Source organism: Apium graveolens, chromosome 11 (genome assembly GCF_009905375.1).
Source record: "Apium graveolens cultivar Ventura chromosome 11, ASM990537v1, whole genome shotgun sequence".
NCBI classification, from domain to species: Eukaryota; Viridiplantae; Streptophyta; class Magnoliopsida; order Apiales; family Apiaceae; genus Apium; species Apium graveolens.
The window spans coordinates 200,503,812-200,522,307 of NC_133657.1; the positions used below are offsets into that span (position 1 = coordinate 200,503,812).

Below are 18,496 nucleotides of genomic sequence, written 5' to 3' on the forward strand. Positions count from 1 at the left end.
ATAAAGCAGTAGTCCATATCTCCTCCACAACTTTGCAGAAGATTGTGCGTGATTCCAGCATGGAGTAAATGAGTTTGCAATCCTTCACAAAGTCCATCATTTTGTGAAAATCTTCAGATGCATAAATTTCTTTGTTCACAAGAGCAACGAAGTTGTATTCCCAAACAATACAACAAGAATTATAGAAGTGAGGTTGAATGTAATTCTGGCTTCTTTTTGAGATTTTAAAAATTGTTCTAACTTAATATATATAACAGAGTTTGATTTACAATAATGTTGAATGGAAGAATAATAGAAACCAAAACACTAAGCAGTAAAACATAAAGCTTTAAAACTTTCTGGTGGATTTGAATTTATCCACCACATATATATATATATATATATATATATATATATATATCAGATTGAAAACTTTGTGATGCTTTGAATAACACACAACTGCTTACAAGTGAACCAACAAACTTACAGAGAAATTCTTAGTTGATAAAGCCTTATCTATTTCTTTGGAAAAATAAGCTTTTTAGTTACTTTGTTCTACTTGCTACTCTTGGTTTATATATCACCAAGTTACATGATAATAAGACAAGACAATAAAACAAAATGAATCTAGTCTAATATCATGCTGCTACATTACTCTATCCAGGATCTTTGAATATCTTCACATTTGCATAGAAATGGTAATGCTTCCTTGTTCTTAAAATCTTGCTTAACAGGCTGCCATATTCCTTTTGCAAACACCTGACGCATGTGACTGTGTTGTCACTATCAACATCTATTTTGAATATGATCATCCGTCGGGACTTAGTTGGTCATCCGTCGGGAGCTTTGGTGATCATCCGTCGGGAGCCTTTGTAGATTATCCGTTGGAAGTCTTTCTGCCACTTGACTCTATTTCACTTGTACAGGATTACAAGACATCTTATATTTACAATTAGCCAACCTATTCTGTACATCAATCTAGCAGTCATCATGACTTACGGAAACCTACATCATCTACTCAACTAAAACATGTTGATTGCAGAAATGTGCTACAATACTAATTGTTACATAAGCTACTCTCTCGATGGATGTTCAGTTGTCATCTGTCGGTACTGTAAAGTTCATCCGTCAGGACTATATTAGAACATCCGTCGAGAGCTACAAGTTTATTAAGTTAAATCTACTAAGGTGTTTTGTTTAACTTATCATCAAGTTCACAACATATTCCTAACAAAATCATAATATTATAATATTAAAAGAAAAAAATTAACAAATAACAATATTTTTTTATAGAAATTATCTGGATTTTAATTTTCATAACAGAAAATACGTAATATTAATTGACAATCCTAAATTCAACTGAGCGCGGTTGTATTTAGTCTTGCCATGTCACTGATCCACGTGACTTAGATCCAATGTACCAAATTCAAGTACAAAAATAAAATCCAACAGTTGATTTTAGATTTTATAAAATAACTAAAAAATCAATATTTTTAACATAAACCCCCACCCCACCCCACCCCGATGTCTCCCCCCCTTCTCCCTCCTCCTCCCCTGTCCCTCGCCTCAATTGCCCTCCCTCTCCCCTGCTCCATCTCCCTCAGTTTTCCTTCTTTATTTTCAGGATAACCTCTTTTATTTTCCGTCAATCTCTTTTATTTTCTACGCGTACAAACATCCGCCTCCAACACCTATTTTTTATATTTATTTTTTTAATAAAAATTAAGTGGGTCTTCAAAATTTTGTGTTTTAATTTCATTTTTGAGTGTGGGTTTGTGTTTAGAAAAGTTGTAGGAGTATGTATGTGAAAATTTCGAAATGAAAACTTGATATTTGTGTAAAGTTGAATTTGGCATGATTTTTGAATTATTTATTTTTTCTTGATAGTTAATATATGTTAATTAATTATTGATAATTGATTCTATAGGTTTTTGGCTTTATTTTGTGATATTGAGTGTTGAATTTGGTTGAATTTTTCATTATCTCGATTTGGCCGGAAAATGGTCAGTTTGATCGGAAAATGGATTGTATATATCGTTGATACATCATTGTTGATATTAGTTTTGGATTTTGGAAACGATTTAGACTGATTTGTTGTGCGAAACCGAAACCCCCCTCATTTTTGGTAACATTGGAGTTATCGGAATGTTTGCCGGATTTTTTGAAGCTTTTCGGAATCTGAGAATTTTCCGGCGAGATTTTTTTTTAAAATCTGGTGTTCGTTAATTCGACCGCATTCGGTCGAATTTAGAACAATATTTTTAACCATATACGGTCGAATTTATATTTTAGGCAGACTTTTCAACTTTTTTCAAAAATTCAATTTTTTTGGGCAGGATTTTTAAATTTTAGGTGAAAAACAAATTCGACCGCTTTTGGTCGAATTTAAGCTGTCGAATTTAGCCGCTAGTATACTAAATAATTGATTTACTAAATATGACTCGGGCGGATGCGACCGGTCCAAATATCCGAAAACAGCCGAATTTAACTAAATACAACTGATTTTTAACCGGTCGTATTTACCCATTTTTCTTGTAGTGAATATTAAAATATATATTTTATATATAATTTAAATATTATATCCAATGTATATACACATAATGATCCAATAGTGGCATTTAAATTCAAATAATCAAGTTCAATATTCTAAAAGCCAAATGCATTCTTAATAATTAACCCGAACCCATATCATATGTATACATACGATACACACTAATTTCACCCACGTTTAAGTCACCTCAATCGTCTCTTCTCTTCTCCTGCTGCTCTCAGAGAATTAGGATTCCGAATTGATATCGATTGTTAGTAAAAGCCGTAGTCTCTGTGCTGATTTAAAGTCAACGAAAAAAATTACAGTCTCAATGGGGTGCCGCACCCCTTCTTCTTAGAGTAAAAGTGTTGCAATTATGAATACTGTAGCTGTAGTAGTTTCTCAATGTGTTGCTGATCACCAATTTTACCCAGCTGGAGGTGCATATAAAGTGTTGCAACAATGTTGTCTAGAAAAACTGTTGCATTTGTATAGAACGCTATAGCAACAATTTTAGTAGGGTGATAACGTGTGGAAGATATTGAGTATATATTGTAGTAAATTTTTAAAGTGTTGCTGATTAAATATGTTACCCATTGTAGTTGCATACAAGTGTTACAACAAAAAATAGATGTCAACTTAACTGGTCTTATTGTTGTCATAAAACTATAAAAGTTATTGCTTAGGAAACATTAATGTTATTAGAAAAAGGGTTGCATCAGTTAACAAAGGTCTTGCAAAATTGAAGAATCCTAGCTTTACAGTAGCTCCAGTTTCTAGCAACACTTATTCAATGCGGCATTACCCTACTGAAAGTGTTACATGTATAGTGTTCACCATCATTATCGTCGTCATCATCTTATTCATGGATAGTTCAATTACTATTACCCAAATTATTATTTACCATACTATGGGAAATACCACCTAGAGCTCGAAGAAGAATTTCTAAGTATGTACAATTCAGAAGCACATCCTATACATATTAAATCCTTCCCCTACGATTAAGGATCTCGAGGGTATGGAGACAGGAAAGTTCAACAAACTCTTCAGCAAAGCTCTTTCGACCCATTGGTTATGGATGGAGATCCCATTGTTCTAAACAAATGATATAATTTCAAAATTTTGACTGTCATAGCTAGAGAAAAATTTGTTTGGCACCTGATTTGCCAATTTGTTACCATGGATTCAATAGTAATCAGGGTACAAAACACAACTTTTATTAATTCGCTTAATTTCTTTTTTGCATGGTACCTATATTGTCAATAAATCAGTACATGTATTTGGAAAGAAAATATATGATTTTGTTCCAGACTTATAATTCTGCTAATCACATGCAGTCTTTAGCTCGTACCAGCTGAGCTAGCTGTTTGTGGATCCCGAGTGTATTCATTATCAAGGTTTAACTGTAGTCTGATTTCGGTAATGTAGCTTCCTAAACATAAAAATGTACAAGGAGGTTAAGTGGTGGTTAATATTTCCGCCTTTTCTACTTCAAACAGTCTGCAAATGCTAAAAAAGAATGATATAACTCTTAGTTAATATCTCATACCTTTCTTATTATCCTACATCCAAATATTAGAATTTAGTCCTGTATTTAAGATTGCTACTACTATTACTAGCACTGTAGTATGATGCTTACAAGAGAGCCGAAGAACTGAGTTACTCTCCTACCAAAGACAAGAGATGAGATGTACATTAATATGTAACTGTCATTGCATATATGAAGAAAACAACATATCATTTTAAATATGTAAAGGAATCGTCTTTTTTTGTAATGTAGAAGCAGATGCAGAGTTCATATAAAGGAGGACATCCTATGACATGATATGAATCACAAGAGATTAATTTATGATCATTAGTACAGCTAAATTGCGGGAAAAATCTCCCTTGGCAGTGAGCTAATCACTAATCTGCCATGTGAAAGTCAGTGTTCACAATCCGCAGTTTTAGTAGCTACTGTCAGTGGAGTATTGCCCCGTAATACATTAGTACATTCGCTTGACGATGAACAACTCACCAGGATTTTCACTCTATAAATACACAATCTAGGTAGGGACTTGAAAAAACTTCAAGATTTTCTACGTGTCGTACTTAGCATATACTTGAGTTCATTCTGTTTCCTGGTGTAAAAAAGACGTGTTAAGCATTCTCGATACCTCAACATTTGGTTTCATTTGTAGATAGATCTCTTTCTGTATATCTTATCCTTTTTATTCCTAGTCCTTGATTGAAATAAATAATGACTCTTCGTACTCCAGTGGGATACAATTTCTGCCAGTTGATCTAGGCACACCAGTAAATAAAAAGATATGGAAAATAAAAACAATAATATTCCAAAAATCAGATGCTATGTCCTCATATTTTTCCATTAATTGTAACTTAAAAAATTGTTCTTGGAAACGAATCTGGGACATGTTTTCATTATTGCACCATCGGTGCTGCACCTGTACGGAGATTTATCTGACATCCGTTCAATAACATAGATTTAGGTGATGATCTACAGAGTGAATACAATATCCTTGCCAAATTTCGAATGTAATACCTTTAATCTTTACCTTATTTCAGATCATGGATGATTGCTTTGCAGAGGGATAAAAAGGAAACCGCAAGACAATATTCTGTGAAAGGAACCTCCGAAGTGATTGTTTCAGCATATGCTATTCAGCTTACATTGCTGTTTTGCTAATTTTTCAGCTTATATTGTGGTATACATGGAATAACAAATTGTGGATGTAGATAGCATGGAATCAACTTATTGAGTTTATGTTAAGAATCGAAGACGTGATCTATGTTGAAGGAAGCCGGCCCCCAACCAAATCATATATATATTATTCTGCAGCTACACATGAATAATTTGTTCTTGGAACTCTTTTTTATTAATCACATTTACGAAGTGTGGTGTGAAAGCCATGTACACTGTACATCTACAGATTGCTGGTTTTTAATTTATAAAGAACGGCTCCTGTTAGAGATATGTGATGAACTGCTCTACACACTAAGGACAAAATTCCCCTTTATTTACAGAACCATTTTGAGTCTATTTTGCAACAGTAACCAAATTAATTGCCAAGTAAGAAAAGATCTCTTATTCCACCAAGTAAAAGTGTTGCCATACTGAAAATTTTAGTAGTTTTTCTATGTAAGCAGTTGCAGGTGCATACAAAGTGTTGCAACAACGGATGTATGTCACATAAATACATGTGTATGTCACATCCATAAAAACAGTGTTGTTTAGAAAAATTGCCGTTTTTAGTATTGTAATAATTTTTTAAAGTTTTGCTGGTTAAATATGTTACCCCGTGGCATACAAAGTGTTACAACAAATAACCGCTGCCATATTAATATGTGTTGCATTAGCCGTAATGTTATTGCTTAAAACTCCATGTTTCAGAAGAAGTGTTGCATTAGTTAACAATGGTACCGGCCCAAATATAAGAACCCTAGTTTTACGTTAGCTTCATATTCTAACAATGCTTATTTAAAGTCGAATTGCCCTAGTGAAAGTGTTGTTATAGACTCTTGGCATTGTAAATGTATGATAGTGTAGGCTTTGGCTTTGGGTCACGTTAATATATTGAATAATTTGACACTTATATATCGGTGTCTTTGGCTATGTTTTGAGAAAATCAAAACTTTTATAGTATGCAATTATATTTTCGGGTTATACAGGCCATTGATGGGTAAATTAAAATGTGCAACTGTTTCCTTATACTTTGTGAACATATATATAGTATTAACTGTTTCCTTATATTTTGTGAACATATATATAGTTTAAGTGTTTGCTATCCATGGATATCAACTTCCATATTTCTCTTTTTCTCTGTCAAAATTTTATATATATTTACATAGTATTCCCTCCATCCCAAATTAGTTATCTCATTGGTTTTTGTCACGTAATTTAAGGTGTTTTGACCGCATATCACCATTAATTATTTTATATATACTCTTAAAATATAACATATTTTCATTGTCATCTCTAGTCATGGTCATATATCAGAATATCTTTAAGATGTAATAATAGGCATGGATAGTTCAAATGATTATTAAAGGCGTACTATGAGAAATACCACTCAGAGCTCAAGAAGAAGTAGCAAGAACTATTACAGAAGCATCCTATACACATTAAATCCTTCCCCTACCATTAATGGTCTATAAAGATTGTAAAGAAACACCCTATCTTACTTAAGGCTGTTCACCATAGCTCTTTCGACCCATTGATCATGGATAGAAATCCCATTCTTCTCTAAACAAATGATTAATTCGAAAAGATAATTTGACTGTCCTGGCTAAAGAAAACTTTGTTCGGAAATAAAACTAATTAAATATTAACACTAATACCTACTGATCCCACTTACTAATCAAAAAAATGGAATTTCCACTGTACACTGGCACAGCAACGTCCTTATTAACATATAAAGTTCTTTTGCACATTAAGATTTTATCCAAGATTAAGAAAGCATATGAAGGTAAAGAAAGTGTTTTAACTACTCACTGGGCTTAAGAAAGGGGATGGACCTGCTACGATGTAGAAGCAAATGGAGTGCATATAACGAAAGACATAGCGTTCTATGGATTAAGGAGTTGTTTTACGATCATTTGTACAGCCGAATTGCAGGGCAAATCTCCCTTGGCGGTGAGCTAACAATTCTAATATGCTATGTGAAATACAATGTTCGCAATCTGCAATGAAAGAAAGTAGCCTTCTGCCAATAGAGTATTGCCCAGTAATACATCAGTACATTTCCGTGCCCCATTAAAAGTTTGAAGGTTTTTTCTCTATAAATAGTGTAGCTAGAGACTTGAAACACGTTCAAAATTTGCTGCATCTTACAGGCACATAGGATATTCTTGGTTTATTCAGAGTTTGATAGTCAAAAGAAGAACAAACAAGAAACATATTCCCCTTGTGCTGCAACTTCAAGATTTCATTACTTTCTAAAAGATTAGATAGAGCTCTCTTCTTTCTATCTTTTCATTTTTCCCCGGCCTTCTATGCAGCGAAGAATCAACTCTTGGAACTTCAATGGGACACAATGGCAGAGTGTAATTAACTTCACTGAATTGCAAAAAATCATTACAATGTGCTCATTTTTTGCCATTTGCAGCTCACTTACTATTTAAAAAAGAACTTAGAAAAGAATTCCGTACATGACATGTTATCAGCTGTACGATCACTTGATGCCCCTGGATTATATTAAATTTGGATCAATTTTTTGCAATTTAATTTCTTCTATATTTCTGATATGCTTAGGATCAGTATCTATATATAATTATCTGTAGCGAGATTGAGAACCCATATGTTATTTTGAGTATAGATCATGTTCTTTGCAGGATAACTAAAAGGTGCGTAAATGAGGAACCGAGTTCTTTGATGAAGAGAACTAAAAAGGAATGAGTTCAGCATATGCTGTTAAACTTATACTGTTGCGCATATGACAACCATTTGTCAGCCCATATACTACAATTGCAATTTTTTTTGGTTCTGTTGAGAACGGAGGACGAGAAATTATGAAAGTTAAAGGTATCAAATAATTAAAAGTGCCATATTCTTTTATTTTGGTTGGGAATATGCAGATTTCTTTTCCTTCTGTACTGATGTAGACAAGTCTGTGCTTTCTATACCCAAAGATGTACGTAAGAGATATGTGATTAACCAATTAATTTTATAAAACCAGGAATCCATTTAAATCAAGTGAAGCATATGCCACATGTACCACTGAAAAAAAACGGCAACAGATTATTGGCAAAACTTATCAGAAAAAATTGGTTGGAATCGATGACGTATAGATTTCCTACCAATTTAGAGAATGACAGGAAATAGGACATATATTGAACCCAATGTACACATGAGCATCAAAATCTCTCCCGATTTCGGTTGATTTTAACTCACCAAAAAGTGTATTAATTCATGAAATATAACTCGAGGGTCTATCGGAAAAGTCTCAGATCATGACAAATAAATTGATAGTTGTCCACTCATTAGAACAATATAAACATTGTATTTGTAAAAAGGTCATGCCGTTCAAAACCAAAGCATATGGAGTTATCGAGACTATGCTTTAGAGCCTCAGTTCCCAAACGTACGCCAAAAGATATATGCATCGCGTCTCAAACCAACAACAAAAATGCGACGCATGTTACGAAATGATGCTACTAGGGCAGCGTGTAGCTAAACCAGGCCAAAAAATTACCGGTGTTGCTAAATATATAGGGCACACTCGATAAGATATTACTATATTAACCCTTCTTTTGAGTAAAACTTATAATGATATTAATGAGATTTTTAAGAGGGAAGGAAATTAAGTTGATACGTAACTGATATGCCCTTAATATTATTTAATATTTTAGACTAATCTTTAAGGAGATTCTTCTTTACTCGATTATCCGATCCCTTAAATGAGGTTGGGGCTTTATTTTTATAGAGAGTCCCAAAGGGAATTTTTCTTTACAAATGGGCCTCTTGGGTCTTTTTGGACTTCCTCTCTTGTAGTCCAAGGTTCAACATTTCTCCACCCCTTGTTCAAGCAACATCTTTAGATTTGCTTCTTGGTCTTTTGGAACCTGAAATTTGGTTACTTGGGGATAATATTAAATCATGATTGATGTTAGTGTGCAAAAAATAAGAATAAAAATTTAAAAACAAAGGTAAAAGACAAAAAATAGGGGTGAATTTTCGATTGTGCAGTGTGAATGATTTTATTATTATTATTATTATTATTATTATTATATATATATATATATATATTTTAAAAACGTATATAACCATTTTTTATTTGCAAGCCATTTTGAAGGTTGGCTATTGGACTGTTCGGTTTCCTCTTCTTCAACAAAAGGACACTCCGCTCTTCTTCTCTTTCTCCACCGTCTGTTATCATCTTTATAAGTTTCCTTCCTTCCTTTCCATTTCTCCCTTTTTTTTTCTTTCATTCTCTGTTAAGTGTATTCCATATTAGAGTCTTGGGTGTTTTGTTGTTCTTGTGCTTGTCACAATGGCCGGAGTTAGTTCTTCGTCTTCTCCACACACCATTTATGACCGTAATCATGAAAAGAGACCCATCGATGCGGGAGATCAAGAATCCTCTCTAAATCTGAATAATTTGCAAATCCCGAATTTGACCCAATGTGGCTCCTTCGACTTTTTGGAGGAGGATGAGTTCTTGAAGGGTATTCCTGTGGGTCTATTTCCCTCACCTCCGCTGAGTCCTCGAACTTAGAGCTTAGCAATGGGATTGTAGAAAAAAGCGTACGACTGGGTAGAGAGGAATTTTCTGGTAATTCGAGCCTTAACTACCTTAGTTATTATATTACTAAATATCCACCAGTGAACAAGTTGAAGGCATATATTGACTTGGATCATGGGTATCGATATCATGTTCCAACCGCAGTTGAGCGTGTATGGATGATGCCTGAGTTCGGGATGCATGGTATACCGATGATTTTATCCCATTTTGAACTTCGGTTGCTGATGCATCCCTTTTCTTGGCGATGTACGAGGCTATTGGAAGTGGGGTAGGCTAGTTGACGCCCAACTTCATTGCCCAACTTAGTGGATTCGTAGCTTTGTGTTGTGACAGGAATAGGATTCCTCGTTGAAGTTATTCTTTTCCATATACGGGGTTCGTTATCATCACGGTCAGGTATACTTCGACTCCCGAAATAAGAGAATAAAAATTGTCAGTGTGAGGTCATCGAACTCCAGGTATCACGCAAATTATTTATATGTTGGGGGTCCGGATTTGGAGTTCGTGAAGCCTAGTAGTAAAGTTAGCCAGGGAATAATTGATTATTTGAATAATTTGGAAAAATATAAAGCGGAGTATTTGGACGAGTTTCACGGGTCGATTTCGTTGTATACCCACTTATAGTTGGGGGATTTTAAATTTTTGGAGATGCATGATTGTATGAGGGGATGTGTTTGATAGTTTTTTTCTTTTATTATGCATTTATTGTTGTGAAAGATTTTATATATATTATATCCCTCCTTTTTCTTTGCGGTTTTATATTATCGTTTGATTGAGCCTTCTCTTTTTTATTTTTGTTTGTATCTCAGTGGCTGGAGCTTCTTTTGAATAGTCGTATCCGGGTGGAAATGGATAAGGCTTTGTTGCTCCAAGTCCAAAGAGCGTCGGAAAAAACTGTTGATATAACCAGACCCGGACTATCGTGTACTAGCCATTCTGTCTCAATAGAGCCGTTGGACGATCAGGGGAACAAACCGGTGGAAGACCAAGGTAAGGTTGTGTTCGATGTTGAGGCCGTTGGTGTTACTCCCCGGAAGCGGTCTTGTCGTGGGGTGGATGGGGAAGATGTTGGTGAGATGGATGTTGTTATACATGATGTTATGGTTTCTGGAGTGAACAAAACTTTAATATTGGTGGGTAACCGTGTCTTGATGACCAATACAGTCGACCCTCGGGGTCGTACAAAGGTTGTAAGGGTTGAGATCCAGCCCTCAGAGCATTGGACAGGTGGGTCGACCGTGCCCTTGAGAGCTTTCAAGATCTTCCATCTCCCTCAAGATTTCGTGGCATTTGATAGGAGGCGCCGAGAAGAGATTGTTGATCGATGTAAAGGAAGGGCTGGTCGGGTATGGTTTTTGTTCTATGTTATATTTCACATTAATTTTTTTCCTTTGTACTTAGGATTAAAAGTTTTATTTATTTTTCCTGACTATAACTAGCTTCTTGTTGTTGTTTCATAGTTCTTTTCCGATTTCATGCATATATTGGAGGAGTTCAAATCTGATGATAATGTCAAGTCTCGGTCAAAGCTGGAAGCCGAATCGTTGACAATGAGGGAGGAAAAGAAGAGGTTGGGTTTGAGCTGTGCTGATGCGGAGAAGTGAGTTAGTGATTTAGTGAGTGCAAACTCGGCTTTGTTGAAGCGAGTGGGGGAAATGAAAGTTTCTGAGCAGGCGTTAAGTAAAAGGGTAAGCGATCTTGAAGGTAGGCTACAAGAAGTAGAAAATGAGCATGATGAAGCAAGGTTGGCATGTGAGGGTCATGAGCGACATATCGACGGGATGAATACCTCGTATAAGTTGATCGTTGAAAAGAATGAAAACCTGAAGTTGGAGGTGCCAAAAGGGGTAGAAGATATCACTACTGTGCTTGGGGATAGCTATGGTCGATTTGTCAGCCGAATGCAGGGTGTCGGCATTAACATCGAGGAGCACTCGTTCGAGGATTATCTCCGCGATCTTGCGTCTTCACAACCCGAGGGACGGGCTGGTAATCCTTGAAGGTAGGGTATGCCCCGTGGCTCGATGTAACGACCGTACTCGTAATTTAAATTTATTTCAAAGTATGGATTGTAATTCGAACTAAGTCGTTGGTTTGTGACTTTACTTTTGCTTGGTTTTATTTGTTAGTTGAATTTCTCGCCGTTTATTTGTCATTTTCCAGTTTACTTTGTGTGTTATATATCAATTTCTTCTTTCATTTAGTTGAGCTAATTTTCTACCACTATTTATTGTTGTTTATTTCTTCCCTCTTTTTTTAATTGTATCAACATAATTATTGGATACAAAGTAATGTTCGCTCTTTATTTATCTTTCAGACGACAATTAAGGAAGGTTTACAAACTACATGTATCAAGAGCAAGCTTTATATGATTGCATAAATCTTGATGAAATATATGTTGCTATATAATTGGTTTTGTAATTTTAGCCAAAAATCAAGGAAGAAGAGTGAGGTTCTATCTAACTGATGAGGTTAGAAGAGAAATGGAGTTGGTCGACCACTTTCCACCCACATGATCGAGCAATAAGACTGTTTGAGCTATATTAAAAAACTTGGGTTCATTTGTATATATTGGAACAGTAGAAAATTAGTGCGCTTGTATTGGGGATAGAATTTTGATTTATTACTTACTTGTTATGTATGTAATGCCACTAAGTTTACGTGTGAATTATTAACACGTGAGAAATTTCTTTATATTCTTGTTGTTCATGAGTGAGTTGAGGAAAATATGTTATTTTCGCTTCGGTAATTTTGCTAAGTGATAGAAGCATTGCTTTTGCTTATATTTGTTTGTTTCCTCTTTGTTTATTTTTTTAGGTATTAGTTTGTCACAGATCCGTACCGAAGCTTGCTTTTATTGAAATAACTTAGTGAACACCCAACGGGGACCTCATATTGACCCTTTGCATCGAAGCTGATTTCATAGGCGGAGAATAAAGTTTTACAAGCATCGATGTCAACTATCTAAGATAGCTACTGGTAGAATTTTTTAAGTTGGATTTTATTCCACGCGTTCTTGATTTTCGGGCCGTCGGGCTACGTCAACTCATAAATCCCTGAGCTGATAATCCTCGATATTCAGTACGGGACTTCCCATGTTGGTTTGAATTTCCCTGTTATAGTAGGCATCGAGGCGGCAAACTCTCGAAGCACGAGGTCGTTGATTTTAAGACCCTTGGTTTTGACTTTTTTGTTGAAGTATTTTTGCAGTCTTCTCTTGTTGTGCTATCATTTTGAGTTGCGGGGCCTCTCTTGTTTCCTCGAGTAGATCTTTGTGGAATGTTAAGCCTTCCGCAGACCAGGAAGGGTCGAAGCTTTCGACTCTTGGAGAAACTAGGCTTATTTCAACAGAAAGAACAACATCGAAGCCGTAGGCCATTTGAAATGGGGTCTCACCGGTTGCTGACCGAGATATTGTTTTGTACGTCTAAAGGACGTTTGGCAGTTCGTCGACCCACCATCGAGGGATTTCCTCGATTCTTTTCTTGAGGCCTTGGAGGATGGTTCGATTTGTCACTTCAGCTAGTCCGTTGGCCTGGGGTTACACGAGCGATGCTTTGATGTGCTGAATCTTGAGCTCTTCAAGGGATTTTCAAACTTTGCCCCCACGAATTGTGTTCCATTATCGGAGACGAGGATTCTTGAGACCCCGAATCGAAATACCAAATGTTCCATAAAAAATTCAATCATCTCTTTTTCTTGAATCTTGGACAGGGGATTTGCTTTAACCCATTTAGTGGCATAGTCGACGACAACCACTATGTATTGGCTTTGATTTTTAGTCTTTGGAAAGGGCATTGTGATGTCTATCCCCCATTGGAAGAAGGGGCACGGGCGAGGATTGATATGAGCTCATTCTCTGGTCGGCGGCTGACATTTCCATGAAGTTGGAAAGCCTGACATTTTTTGACATACTCTTCACAATCTTTACGCATCATGGGCCAATATAGCCCTTTTCGGACGATCTTGAAAGCCAAATTTTTACCTTCGAGGTGTTCTCCATAAATCCCTGTATGAACCTCGACCATCGAAGACGTGATCTATATTGAAGGAAACCCCCAACCAAATCATATATATTAATATTCGACAGCTAAATATGAATTATTTGTTCTTGAACTTTTTTTATTAAAAAGATTTCTGCCGTATAATGAAAGGGTGGTGTGAAAGCCGTGTACACAGTACAAATACAGATTGCTGGTTTTTAATTTATCTAGAGCACATGAACATCTATCAAGAACGGCTCCTATTATAAATATGTGATGAACTGCTCTGCACACTGTTATAAATGCTGTAATATTTATGCTAAAAACAACCAAGGACGATATTCCCCTTTATTTACAGTACCATTTTAGAGTCAATTTTGCACCAACAGATCACGTTCATCAAGTAAAAGTGTTGCAATACTGAATATTTTAGTAGTTTTTTTATGTAAGCAGTGGCAGGTGTATACAAAGTGTTGCAACAATGGATGTATGTCACACTAATACATGTTTATCTCACGTCAATACATGTCATAAAAGTTATTTCTGTAAAAACAATGTTGGCTAGAAAAAGTGTTGCAACTGCTTAGAACTCTATTAAAACACTTTTATTAGGGTAATAAAGTGTTGCACTTATTAGTATTGTAATATTTTTGTAAGGTTTTGCTAGTTAAATATGTTGTCCCGTCGCATACAAAGTTTTACAACAAATTATCGCTGTCATATTGATAGGTGTTGCAGTAGTCGTAAAACTTATTGCTTAAAACCCAAAGTTTTTAGAAGAAGTGTTGCATTACACTACAAGAAATTTGACATTTTTCTACTAATAATTTACCTACCAAATATTATTGGTAGGTAAAAGGCATTTTTACTTACTAGTAATTATTGGTAAAAAGTATTAGTAGATAAATATAATATCTTAGAAAATTGTTGTAAGCTGCCAATAATAATTGGTAAGTAAAGAGATTTACCTACATAATTAATTAAATCGCTAATATTTTAAAAATATTTCTTTTTAAATTGATGCTTACGTGTAGTTTTACATGATAAAAATAAGGGCTAAAAACAATCCTACCTGGCCAAGATCTATAAAATATGCAAGATCATTTTATTTAGTTTTTTTATTCAATTAATCATAAACCAATAATATACATTTTCCCAATGTCAATGTAACAAATAAAACTTCTACTTGGTTCGATTGCTTTTCTTTCTTCTTCCCACTATACATGAACCCTAATTGCTTTTAGGTGAACTCTGCTAGAGGCAAATTGATCAGTGTTCTCTAATACATTTCATCTCTTGTACATAGGTAATTAATCTATTCATCTTCTATATATAATACATACTTGTGTGTATATACATGTTGTATGTATGTATATACTACCTGCTAATACATGATATAGATCTAACTAATTAATTATAAAAATAATCATAGTGTATAGTTTAGCTTGATATGAGTTTAATTTCGCATATTCTTAGAGGAAATAGTATATTGTTGCTATTTGAAATTACAAGTTCAAAGATCACTCCTCGAATTTTAATACATTTTTACATGTATCCCTTTTGTCTTAGTTTTTAATTTTAAATTTTTAAGTAGTTTGCATACGATATTATAAATTTCTAAATTTATAATCTTTTTACTATTTTAGCTTTTAGACTGAAATAATATTATCATTTTTTAGATTTATTTTTTAACAGGGAGAAAACTTGAGATTTTTTTTGTAGATGTAGATTCTAATATCAAAGTTTGTTCAATAAACTTTTAATAATTCGAATTAGGATAGAATAATGTTCCAGGTTTCTTGAAATGTATCACTACAAAGCACTTGTGTGGTAGTTTGTCCAAAATTGATGAAGATTTTTATTATACTTTGTGCTTGAAATGTAAGTGCAAGGTGACACTTTATGAAACTTAAGCTCTAATCTAAAAAAAAATATAAAATTATTAATTGTCCCATAGAACTACAAAACAAAGAGGGAAATTTTCCCCTGTCCTCTGTCCAATACATTGTACTTCCTCAGCTATTTGAAAGAAATATAAGGCCATTCACATATAAAAGTTTAATTTTGAGTAATTATAGTAAAAATGGTTTTAAGTAGATACTTGTAAAATAAAATAAGGGATGATAATTTTTTAGAATAGGTAAATCCTTTCAAGCAAGTATAAGATGAGTAATAATTTGTAATTTTTTGAGCCAAAATTAAGCTAATGTAGAATCTTGTTAGTAAATACTTAAACAAGAGGCAGAGTGTGCATTGCATACCTTCAAAGATGATATTTTGCTAGCCTGCGCATCTCAGAAGTATCTTTAGGTTTATGATCATAATAAGATGAGGTTAATAAGAGAACAGAGGAAATACCAATGATTCTACAATATAACACAACAAACTAGAAATTAGTGCACACGAAATATCTCATATATAGCATGTATTTGAATCTTATTCCACAATCATATTAATATAGCCTCCATACATATCCCTTAATACATATCCCTTACATACCTTTTTTATAGAAGCTTTGTTTCGAGCCAAATTCAGCATTTTTTGTTGCATCTCTTTAAAAATAACTTTAAAAAAAGTTGTTTCACTATAAAAAAAGACAAAATAGTAAGTTTTTTGAGTGAAAAAGTTTAAAGAGATGATAAATTAAGTATATACAGAAAAAATCTATTAAAAAGGGAATAAACAGAGATAACTACTGTCCAAATTTAAATTTAGGAGCGTCAAACCTTTTTTTATAGAAGATCATATTTGATTAGCATGTTGTTGTGGTATTTTTTATTGACTGCACCCTGATTTTGACACAACTTATTTTGCTTGTATATTTTTATTAACCTTTTCTGATTTGATTTTTTGTAGGAGTGATATGGATCGCTCATGGATTAATGTACCCAATAAGTTGTCACCAGAATATGCAGATGGTATTGATGAATTTATAAAGGTCGCAAGCAAGCAAAAAAACTCCACAGGGATGGTCCTATGTCCTTGTTGTCGATATGTGAATAAGCTATTAGAAAATCTCAAAGTGATTAGGTTACACTTGCTTACACATGGCTTTCTTAGTACTTATAAGATATGGTATTGTCACGGTGAACAAGTAGATGATGTAGAAGATGAAGTAACCTTAAATAGTCAAGATGACGATATAAAAGATGATCATGATGATTTGGCTGCAGGTCTTGAGGATGTCATCAATAGTAAGTATTTTGACATTGGTCCAAGTAGTAATTTTCTCAGTGATTCTTCGGTTAATGTGGGTGACAAGTATGATGCTTAATTTAAATCTCTTCACAAGCCTTTGTATGATAATTGTAAAGATTTTTCAGTCCTAAATGCAGTGGTTAGGTTAATGAGTATCAAGGTGGTTAATAAATTAACAGATAAAGCATTTGAGGATATTTTAAGGTGTTTTAAAGAGATGTTGCCTGAAGGAAATAAAATTCCGGAGAATTAATACCAAACAAGGAAGCTTCTTTGTGAAGTAGGTTTGGGATATGAGCAAATTGACGTATGTAGGTATGATTGTTCTATATTTATGGTGATAATGCAAATGTTTTATCATGTCCAGTGTGTCAATGTAGTCGTTATATATGAAATAAGATCCCGCATAAATGACTTAGATGGTTTCCTCTAAAAGATCGATTAAAGCGTTTGTTTAGTTCAAAACATACTTCAAAAGACATGCGATGGCATAAAGAAGTACGTAAATCGGAACCAGGTATATTACGTCATCCGGCTGATGGGATGGCATGGAAGCATTTCGATAATGCATACCCTGATTTTTCTGCAGATTCTAGGAGTGTGAGAATGGGATTGGCATCAGATGGGTTCAACCCTTTTTCAAAGTTAACATCAACTTATAGTTTGTGGCCTGTGATATTAATTCCTTATAATATGCCACCTTGGGCTTCACCAAACGGTATAAATTATATCATGTCTCTATTAATTCCAGGACCAAAATCACCCGGAAAAGAATATGATGTGTTCTTGATACCACTAATTGAAGAGCTCAAAGAGTTATGGGATGGAGTTGATGCATATGATTCATATGGTGGGTGTATATTCAAACATAGGGCGGCGATACTGTGGACAATCAGTGATTTTCCAGGTTATGCATACTTGTCTGGATGGAGCACTGCTAGAAAATTAGCATGTCCCGTGTGTTTGGAAGATACAAGATCTAGAAGAATAACTGACAAACAATGTTTCACAGGGCATCGATGTTATTTAAATGCAAACCATTCTTGAGAAAGAGCAGATAATATGATGGATCCAGTGAGTTACGAGGTACTCCGAGAACTTTTACAGGCGAAGACATTTTAAAACAACTGGAGGAAGTCCCGGTACGTACAACTGGTAAAGCACCAATTAGTTCTTCTAAAAAACGTAAACGTGGAACCAATGAGTTAAATTGGAGTAAAAGGAGTGTTCTCTTTGACTTACCATATTGGTCAAAACTTTTACTCCGTCACAATCTGGATGTGATGCACATAGAAAAAAATGTATGTGATAATATTATAGGTACCCTTCTAGATATTGAAGGTAAATCTAAAGATAATCTAAAAGCTCGTAAAGATTTACAAGACTTAAATATTCGTGAAGAGCTTTGGTTGAAAAAGACCGCTAATAATAAATTTAAAAAACCCCATGCTAGTTATACTTTTACAAAAGAAGAGTATAAAAGTTTTTGCCAATTTATTCAGAGTGTCAGAGTACCAGATGGGTATGCTTCAAATATAAGACGTTGTGTTACTGATACTAATAAG

At 34.4% G+C, this 18,496-nt stretch overlaps 1 protein-coding gene across 2 annotated transcripts in view; it reads left to right on the forward strand.

The window, feature by feature from the left end:
- The first annotated feature begins 14,875 nt into the window (after nucleotides 1–14,875).
- Nucleotides 14,876–18,496, forward strand: part of LOC141696860 (uncharacterized) — a 17,500-nt gene continuing 13,879 nt past the window's right edge. Inside the window, exons 1-4 of one of the 2 annotated variants that reach the window (XM_074500991.1) lie at nucleotides 14,876–15,039; nucleotides 16,590–16,927; nucleotides 17,683–17,838; nucleotides 17,944–18,086. The gene's annotated coding sequence lies outside the window, so the exon portion shown is untranslated. The remainder of the gene's footprint in view (nucleotides 15,040–16,589; nucleotides 16,928–17,682; nucleotides 17,839–17,943; nucleotides 18,087–18,496) is intronic. The other variant, XM_074500992.1, reaches the window with a different exon arrangement.